Consider the following 10,369-nt stretch of genomic DNA (forward strand, 5'->3'; position numbering starts at 1 on the left):
GGAGAGAGGATGAAGAAAAACAAGGAGCTCGAGATCTTCCTCTTGGAAGATCTCCACATAGTCGAAGACTGAGCTAGTGGAGCGTCCAACTTACGGACGTTAAAGCAAAGTGCTAGGTGGGAAACAACCCACCATGATATGATCGTTCTTTTCTTTATTCTTAGTTTTCCTATTCAATAACTCTTCTCTTTATTAGTACATTTCGTGCATCTGCATTTACATACTTTTATTTATAAAAAAAAAATTTTCGCGACGCAACTGCATCATTGACGCGTCCGCGTCGCAGGTGATTGGAGAAAATAATAAAACGAACAGAGAGTCACGTGAGAGCGTGGCTGGAGGCGTGCCCGTGGCACAAATCACCCCACGCGACCGCGTTGCTGACGCGTCCGCGTCGTGTGGGAACATTGGCCTCCCACGCGACCGCGTCACTCACGCGGCCGTGTGCCCTGGAATTCGACGTGAAAAGGGTGCACGACCGAAAGTTGTGCTAGCGTGGTGCTGGATTGGCGCTGAACGCACAATTCTTCCCACGCAGACGCATGGCTCACGCGTCCGCGTCATATCCTTCTAATGGCCACTCACGCAATCGCATGCCCACGCGATCGCGTCACCCAACATTTGGCGCAATAAGAGTTTGAACAGAGAGTTGTGCAAGTGCGAGGCTGCCTTCGCGCTAGTAGCATAAAACGGGTCACGCGACCGCGTGACCGACGCGACCGCGTCAATTAGTATAACTGCAAGTCGCGCGACCGCGTGCCCCACGCAACCGCGTCGCTTGCGCCGCACAGCTTCCCTGATTTGCCAATTATCTTATCTTTCTTTTCCCCAAATCCTATTTTCTCTTTTCCCTCCTTATTTCTTCCTTCTTCCTTCTTCCTTCTTTCTCACTTTCTACTCTCTCTCTCTCTCTCACCCCCATTAACAAGGTTTTCTTTTCTTCTTCCCCCTTACTTTTCTATTATTCTTCTTATTTTTATATGTTATCTTCTTTTCTTTTCTTTTTACTTTCATTATCCATATTTTCTTTTTCTTTCTTTTTCCTTTTTACTTGGTGTTGAAAATTTATTTGAGTCATTATTTCTCATTATATGCTTGTGGATTGTTGTAAAATTGTTTGGCAATTATATATTACCTTTTTAAAGGGTTGCTTGCAGGTTCACTTTAATACTTTCTATACCTTATTTACCATGCATGCTATGTATTTGTGAAAAAGCCCATATGGCATCATGCATTTTTTAACATTATTCTATTCTACTATTCAATGCTTGCTTTTCACAAATTCCCTTTACTATTGTATTAATTGAATTTAATTGTCAATACGAACGTGATGGCTAGTTTGTTACGAGTGATAACACATTCAACTAATTAAATGCTTGATCTATGCTACTCATGCCTTTGCCTGCATGTCAATAAGCCTCTTGCATTTAATTATCCTCCAATGCACTTGCTATATTTCCATTGATGAACTTTTCACATGTAGTCATGACCATGTGTTAACAACATCCTCTTTACCGTGCATTGTTTATCACTTATACAACCCTCTTCCTTGCTCTATCTCTTTGAATTTACGTTACTTTCTTTTTTCCCCTTTTCAGGATGGCCACCAATAAAGAAAAAGAGAAAGCTACTCCCAAACCACCAGCAAGAAGAGGAACAAAAAGAGCATTAGTGGCAGAGCCTTCTTCAATTGCGGTTAAACTATCAACAAAAAGAACTAAGAGGATTATAAAGGTTGATGATAAAGAAAAAGCCTTCCCAGCAAAGGACACTGTGCGATTTCCCAATCGTTACTGTGAGCAGATGTTCCCCATCCTGGCAGAAAGGAGTTACAACAACGAATACCTTCTTCTCCTCCCAAACCATATTGCTACCTTTGTTGAGCCGCAAATTGCACAAAGACAATGGGGTTTCCTACAGAGACAGCCGAGGAAGGTCAATCTTTCTTGGGTAGCCGAGTTCTACTCCAACTTCCACCTGCCAACCCTGCAGTCTGTCTTTGTCCGTCAGAAGCAAGTCCCCATTACAGAAGAGGCCATTCAAAAAGCTCTAGGTCTTCCCCCTGTTCCAGAAGGATTGGACGCCTTTCAAGAAGCCGCACTCAAGCGCCAGATGTACCAATTTGACTGGGACGCTGTTCTCAGAGTTATCGCACTACCTGACAGCCGTTGGATCTACGGATACCATCGTACCTGCCCTAAGGGAATATCGGCTTCAGCACTTACCTTGGAGGCTCGCATATGGGCACAGATCATGTCCCATTACGTCTTTTTGAGCACTCACAAGTCCTCCTTCACTGCGGACATGGCCATTCTACTATGGTGCATCCTTACAGACCAACCTCTGAACCTACCAAGACACATCCGGAATGCCATGGGACACGTACAAATTGCGGGCAACTTACCTTTTCCCGCCTTGGTCTCAAATCTTATCTCAGCAGCCGGAATTTTCTACAGAGCTAGGGACACCAAAGCCATGCTCCCATGGGATCATCAGTATGTCCCTAACAGGAAATACATCAGACCTCCACCAGCCGCCACAAGCCATCCTACTGAACCGGTTGAAGATATTCCTTCTTCAACACCACAAGCACCTACAATAAACCAACTGCTCCATCAGATACTCGAAAGGTTGGATCGGCAGGAACACAAAGCTAAGATGAGAGAGCGCCGTAACAAGCACCGATTCACATACCTCAAGGAGTTGATTATGGGAAAATTCAAGGACTCAGACACCCCGGACTCCACTTCCTTTACCAGCACAGGAAGCCATGATGGTCCCGACTGTGGAGATACTGCTACCAGCCCACCTTTGTTCCTGACAGATGGCACCGAGGACGGTGCAAAGCCTTAAGTGTGGGGAGGTCAGTCAGTACCTGACTTCCGGAGGTAATGTCTCTTCCCTAAACACCAATAAATTAGGATATTTAGTTAGTTTTTCTTTTGTAGAATAGGATAAATTGCATAGTAATAGGTTAGTTGCATGCATGTTCTACTTGATTGAAAAGACAATAAGTTTTCCTCTGAGACCCTATTTTTGGAACAAAATTTCACTAACTTTAATTAAAACTCTTATGTTAAATTTACTTGAAGTTGTATTTGGAACATGATTTTTGAGCTAACACACAACCTGTGAGATTTGAGCCTTTATGCATGGTTACAGTATTTAACCATAATTATTTTATTCTTGTGTGTTTACTTCTCTATGATTGTAATCTATATTTTGTTCCATCCTATATGTCCAATGTTTATTATATTTATATGTTTGCATATGATTGAGGCCATTAATTGTTTAGCTCACTTATCCAAATTAAACCTACCCTTTCAATTACCTTTGTTAGCCACTTTGAGCCTTTGAATCCCATTTGTTCTATATTTTACCATATTACTAGCCTTAAACAGAAAAAAAAAAACAACTATATATCCCAAATTAAATCTTTGGTTAGCTTAAGATAGAATTGTGTGTGCTAATTAAGTATGAGAAATTGTGGGAACAAAAGATAATAAGGGAATGTGTCATGATAATATAATGGAAATTGGAATACCTACTCATGTGAAACTATAAGAATTAAAAATCTATGTGCATTGATAAGCTATGTTTATTTTTATGTTTATGTTAAAAAAAACCAAAAATATTCAATAAATAAATAAGGGGACAAAATTACCCCAATGCTAAGTTAAGAATTCAAAGATCAATGCATGTATGATAAAATTAAAATAAAAAGTTGATACACGAGTATGGAATGTAAAAGGGAAATTCTGGGTAGCTAGGTATGAATTCTAAAGTTATAAAGAATATATATAGGTTATGTTAAAGCTTGGGTTAATTAAAGATTCAGTTTATAAGCTTACTTAGCCACATATGTATCCTTACCATTACCTTGGCCCCATTACAACCTTGAAAAGACCTCAAGATGTTTGCATTGATATATTAAATGTTGTTGATTGGTTAGGAGAAGAACAAAAATTAGAGAGCATGATTAGAGAAGGATAGAGTGATTGCCCTATACACTAGAGAGATTAGAGCGTACATACATCATCAGTGAGGGTTCAATGCTTAAATTTCTATGTTCCCTGCTTTCATGAGCTACCTTCTTGCATTTTTATCTATTCTTACTATATAAGAACTGAATTAGTAGAATTTGATTTGTAATTGTTTTGAAGAGCTTATTTACTATTGATCAAGTGGACAAGAATCATATAGTTGCATTCACATATATAGGTTGCATTGCATTGCATGAGTTTTACATGTTCCTACTCATTTATTTTATCTCCTTCAACTAAGCATGAGGACATGCTAATGTTTAAGTGTGTGGAGGTTGATAAACCACTATTTTATGGTTTATAATGTGTTTAATTGTGTGGTTTTATCATGATCTTTACCCACTTATTCATATGATTAGCATGCATTTATATTTCCTTCCTAAACTTATTACATGATTGAAAAATTGCTTCCTAGAGACTTTTAATTATGTATTTTAATTCTCCTTTATTCCATTCGATGCCGTGATCTGTGTGTTAAGTGTTTCAGGCTTTATAGGGCATGAATGAGTTGGAGATTGGAAAGGAAGCTTGCAAAAATGGAAGGAACACAAGAAATTGAGGAGATGACCAAGGAGAAGTGACGCGGCCGCATGGCTCACGCGACCGCGCGAAAGAGAGGAAATCGCAGTGACGCGGCCGCATGGCTCACGCGACCGTGCGGATTGGAATAGCACAAGTGACGCGGAGGCGTGGACGACGCGCTCGCGTGGCAGGGCAAAATGCCGAATGACGCGGCCGCATGAATGACGCGATCGCGTGACGTGTGCGATCTGCATAATCTGCAGAATTCGCTGGGGGCGATTTTGGGCCCTGTTTTGACACAGTTTTCGGCCCAGAAAAGCAGGCTAGAGCCAGAGAACATGCAGAGATAGAGAACAACATTCATTCTACACAATTTTTAGTTTTTAGATCTAGTTTTACTCCTCCTCTAGGTTTTTTCTGTACACATTCATAGTTCTTAGGATTTTATTTCTATTGCTTTTTGCATTGGGATATTGAGAAGAGTTATTACCTCATCAAGACTTTGTCATTCTAGTTCGTTTTCTTTACTTGGCTCTTACTCTTCCATGTCCTTTAATTTACTCAATTTTACTATTGAATTATTTTTAGAATTTATTAATACAAGAATTACTTTTATTTTTAATTGATTTCTTTGATTTTTATTTATCATGTCTTTCTTTAATTCCCTTTCCTGTGTTATGAATTCTACATTCACAATGAGCGAGTAGTTCCCTAACTTGATGGAGAGTTGATTGAAAGGAACCCTTGAGTTGGAATGCTCAAAAAAGAAAAATTGTAATTGGGTTTATTGTTGGATTGCCCTCTAGTCACTGACACCAATCCCTTTTAATTGAGTGGGTTGGAACTTGTGAATAGAAGTAACATTCCAACTTGTTTGACTTTCCCTTACCTAGTAAGGGATAGCTAAACAGGACAACCTTAAATTGTCAATTAATCTTGAGAGTACTCCAACAAGAATAGGGCTTCCAGCTAATCTACTCCCAGTTAAGGCTTTTATTTAATTTACATAAATTCTCTAATTTAATTTCCTGCTATTCAATTCAAACCATTTTGAAAACATCTGATTAATAAAATAGCACACCTTTCTGCAACTCGTTGGGAGACGACCTGGGATTCATACTCCCAGTATTTTAATTTTAATTTTTGTGACACCCTTCTAAATTGATAAGCGGATTTCTGGTTGGTTAAGAACTATACTTGCAACGCATATCTTATAACAATTCTTGACTCGCCAATTTTATCCACGTCATGTACCATGACTATGAAGAACGATGGAGAAAAAATCATCTCCATACGACACAGGGTATGAACAACATGATTTTGGAGTTCATCAAGCTGTAGAGGGTTAACGGTTTTCCTACAAAGTGCTTGAAAAAATGATGAAAGATACGGTACCCACATGGGCAGGCAGTGCATTCTTGACCAGAATTGGAAGTAAAAGTTCCATCAAAATGTGACAATCATGACTTTTCAACCCATACAACTTATGCTATCGCAAGTCAACACAACGCGTAATATTGCTGGAATAACCATCTGGAAAGATGACATGTTGAAGAGTCTTTAGAAATATATCCTTTTGTGCCTTTGACATGGTAAAAACTACAGAAGGATATTTTCACCCCTCGCGCGGCCATAGCTCTGGCCTTATGCCCATGTATTATAAATCTCTTTCGAGCTTTCAGATTGTCCTTTGAATTTCCACTATCATTTAATATAATGAACATTATGTTATTGCAGACATTTTTTTTTCTATGTGCATAACATCTAGGTTATGACGCAGGATATTTTCTTCCTAGTATGCGAGTTCAAAGAAAACACTCTTCTTCTTCCAATTTGATTCACCCATGTTGGCATCTTCACCATTGCGTCCTTTTTGTCTTATGACATTTGTCATCTTTCCAAATGACACGTGAACAGTTGATTGTTGTCTTAAGATATCTGCTCCAGACAACATCTTTTGGGGGATCCCTGTTTTCTACTTGCCCGTCGAATCTTAACTGGTCCAGTTTAAATTATTGACCCTGACTTAGAAAACGACGATAACCGATAAAACACCATTTTTGACTATACATTAGTCGCTGTGCCTTAGCATCCAAATTACAGTTAGCGCACGCTAACCCGCTGTGCGTATTCCACCCTGATAAGTTTTTTAATCCTGGAAAATCGCTAATAGTCCACATCAATGCCGCAAACATCTTGAAAGTGTTTTTCTTGTTAGCATCGTACGTTTCTACCCCATCCCAAAATAGCTTCAACTCATCAACTAGAGGCTGCAAGTAAATATCTATGTCATTTTCTGGCATTTTAGGCCCAGAAATAATCATAGATAGGATAAAAGAGGTTTGGTTCATGCAAAGCCATGGAGAAAAGTTGTACGGTATAAGAATAACCGGCCAAACAGAATACTTTGTGCTCATGTTCCCAAAAGGATTAAATCCGTCACTAGCTAATGCCAGACGAACACTATGTGGATTTGATGAAAAAGTAGGATTCTTCTCATCAAAATTTTTCCAAGCTACATCATCCCTTGGATGCCTCAAGAAATCGTCACTATTGTGACCCTCCTTATGCCATAAGATTTCTTTAGATGTTTTGCTGCACATGAATAACCGTTGCAGTTGCGGGATGAACGGAAAGTATTGAAGAGTCTTTGCTGGTATTAGTTTCCCATTTCTCTTGACTTGAGTTTTAGCTTGAGAATAGAACCATTCCGTGTCTTCTGCTTCCATCTTGAAGTCCCGCATCGTTTACACCTTGTCAATTCTTCATCATCACCCCGGTATAATGCAATCATTTGGGCATGCATCTATTTTCTTGTATTCAATACCCAGTTTCCTAATTGTCTTTTTGGCCTCATAGAATGTTGTCAGAAGTTTAGCGTGCTCAAAAGCCTCTCGCAAGAAATCTAGGATCATTGTCATCGCCTTGTCACTAGCACCACACATGCACTTTATATGGTAATGCTTCACTAGAAATGATAGCTTCGAGTATTTTGAGCATCCGGGATATAGTTCTTGCTCTCTGTCTGCAAGTAAATCATGAAAATTCCTCGCTACGCGACTTGGTCTGTCATATAAATTCAGAAATTCTTGTTCATCATCGTCAACATGTTCATCCATTGTGGTGTCATCGAACCCGTGTGGAATTGAGAAATCAAATGCCTCGTTGACCATTTGCATCATCGAATTTACTTGGGATAGTGAATTATCAGTTATGCCCTTAAACCTTGTGCACTCGTCACAAAGTTTCTCACCGTGACGAATCCAGACAGTGTATCAGAGGGGAAAGGGCCTCATCAACAGGTGGTCGTACGCATATTCTCTTGTTTGCATAAGTTGGAGGCCACACTTTGGACATGGACATTTTATCATTTCATTTGACGATGCATTAGCAATGCAAAGTCCAAAAAATTGTTCAATCCTTGATTATGTTCTACAGTACCTTGTGACTCTAAAATCCAGCTTTTATCCATATCTATAACAATATATAATGGCAATACATGGGTTTGGTGTCCAAGATTTCTTTCCAATATTACCCTTCCTATTAACTTTTCCATTATTTGGCCACCTTGACATAACTTTCACCCATTATCTTTCACATCTTATCCGTTTCTCTCTTCTCATCTCATCTGTTATTAGTATTATTGAATACAGATAGAAATTTTTTTATTTTATTTGCTTTTAATCCAATTTATTTTTTTTAAAGAATTATTTTTTATTATGGTACTATTTTAATGTATTCTAATTTTTTGTTGTGTATTTATAATTTTAAAAATAATTATTCTTAGAAGAAATATTAATTTTATTTTTTTTAGCTCTGATAATATTAAATAATTTGTATTAAAATATCTATAACAATATATAAGGACACAATCTGTCTATCTTGGTGTCCAAATTTTATTTTCAATTTTGCCATTTTTTAATAATCTACCCCACTATACGTCAGTTATTATACGTTAAAAAACTTCCACTACTTCATCTTCTCTCTTATCACATACATTCACGTTCTCTCTTACCTATAATCTATAATCTATAATCTATAATCTATAATTATTAATATATAATGACAATACATGGGTTTGGTGTCCAAGATTTCTTTTCAATATTACCCTTCCTATTAACTTCTCCACTACTTGGCCACCTTGACATAACTTTCACCCATTATCTTTCACATCTTATCCACTATTTGGCCACCTTCACATAATTTTCACCCATTATCTTTCACATCTTATCCGTTTCTCTCTTCTCATCTCATCTGTTATTAGTATTATTGAATACAGATAGAAAATTTTTTATTTTATTTGCTTTTAATCCAATTTATTTTTTTTAAAGATATCACAAATAGACACATGTCCAGAATTATTGACCTTCAATATTTTACTTAAGGTACTCTATCTAAATTAATTATTATAAGAACCGTGTTATACATTTTGTATTGTTTCAACCTTAATGATTATTTTCCTCTCTTTATTTTTCTATCTCATGGACTACGTAATAAGTTTTAATTTATTATTTTTCCTATATATATATATATAATATTATCCAAACAATATTCATTTTATCAAAATTAATTTTAGTATATAATTACCAAACATAAATCATATTTTGTTATAATAAATCATAAATTTGTTTATAATTATTCAGTATTTTAAAAGAAATTTTTTACACCTTAATTAACCCTATCTATGCGCCGTCACTCCCAGCCCACCCATCCTCTCTTCAAACCCTATGGTCTTAAAGCATCTCCGCCTACCAACACCGCACAAGGACCGTAACTACCGTTAGAGCCACCAACACACCGTGTCTCGCTGTGGCTCATCTCCGTTGTGTCTCAATATTCACGTATCTTCCCTATCTCAATGCTCTTTAGCTCTGCGTCGCTGATTTTCACCGCGCATGGCCGGCCGCCGGAAAATGCCGACTATTTGTCATTTTCCAGTGCAGCTGGATGTCTCTGCTGGGACCTGTGTCGCCATTGCTGGATTCAAGGCCTTCGCCCCCTGCTTCGAGGTTCTAATGGGTAGCAGCAGATAGCAATTTGATACCTCTTCAGCTCCAAAGACGAGCTACAGATCTGGCATTCAATGTTCAACGTTCAAGACTTCAGGTAACCTTGTTTAAAATTATTTTGTTTTTACCTTTGGCCTATAATAGCTTTGGACATCATTAATTTACAATGTTAAAATAACATTAGATACATGCAAACAAAAGGGCTTCTAAGTTTATGTGGTGGGTAAAGATATTAGATTCAGATAGGCCAAGATTAAAATTTACCAAAGAAGAAGTCCTATGGGATTTGAGGTACTAAGCAGAGATATAGATTGTTGGTTGCGTACACAATATGTTTCCTACATTAATTAAGAGGTATGTTTAGGATACAAATGGTTGCTGCTTTTTGTTCTGATTTTTCAAAGGAGTGCTTTGGTTTTATTTGTTCTTCAAGCTGTTGCAAAATTGCTAATTTGGTTTTAAATTGCTGAATTATCTTTGCCTTCTATATTTTTGTGTCAAATTCATTTAGGTGTAAGATCACTGGGATAATTTATGTATATAATAAAATTATTGAAATCTTCCCGCCAACATGTAATTGTTATATGATTAAAATAGGTAAAATACAAACTAGATTTATAAGCTTTTGTATTTATAAATTCGAAAATTAAAAGAATTCTTGTGCACATTAATCATTTAAATACCATAATTGAATGCACAGAAAGCTTTTACGTAGAGCACCGGCATAATAGAAAGAGATGGATAGGGGAGAGCATAAAATATTTGACGAACTAATTTCTTGCCGGTAAAGAAATT

This window comes from Arachis ipaensis, chromosome B07 (genome assembly GCF_000816755.2).
Source record: "Arachis ipaensis cultivar K30076 chromosome B07, Araip1.1, whole genome shotgun sequence".
Taxonomy (NCBI): domain Eukaryota; kingdom Viridiplantae; phylum Streptophyta; class Magnoliopsida; order Fabales; family Fabaceae; genus Arachis; species Arachis ipaensis.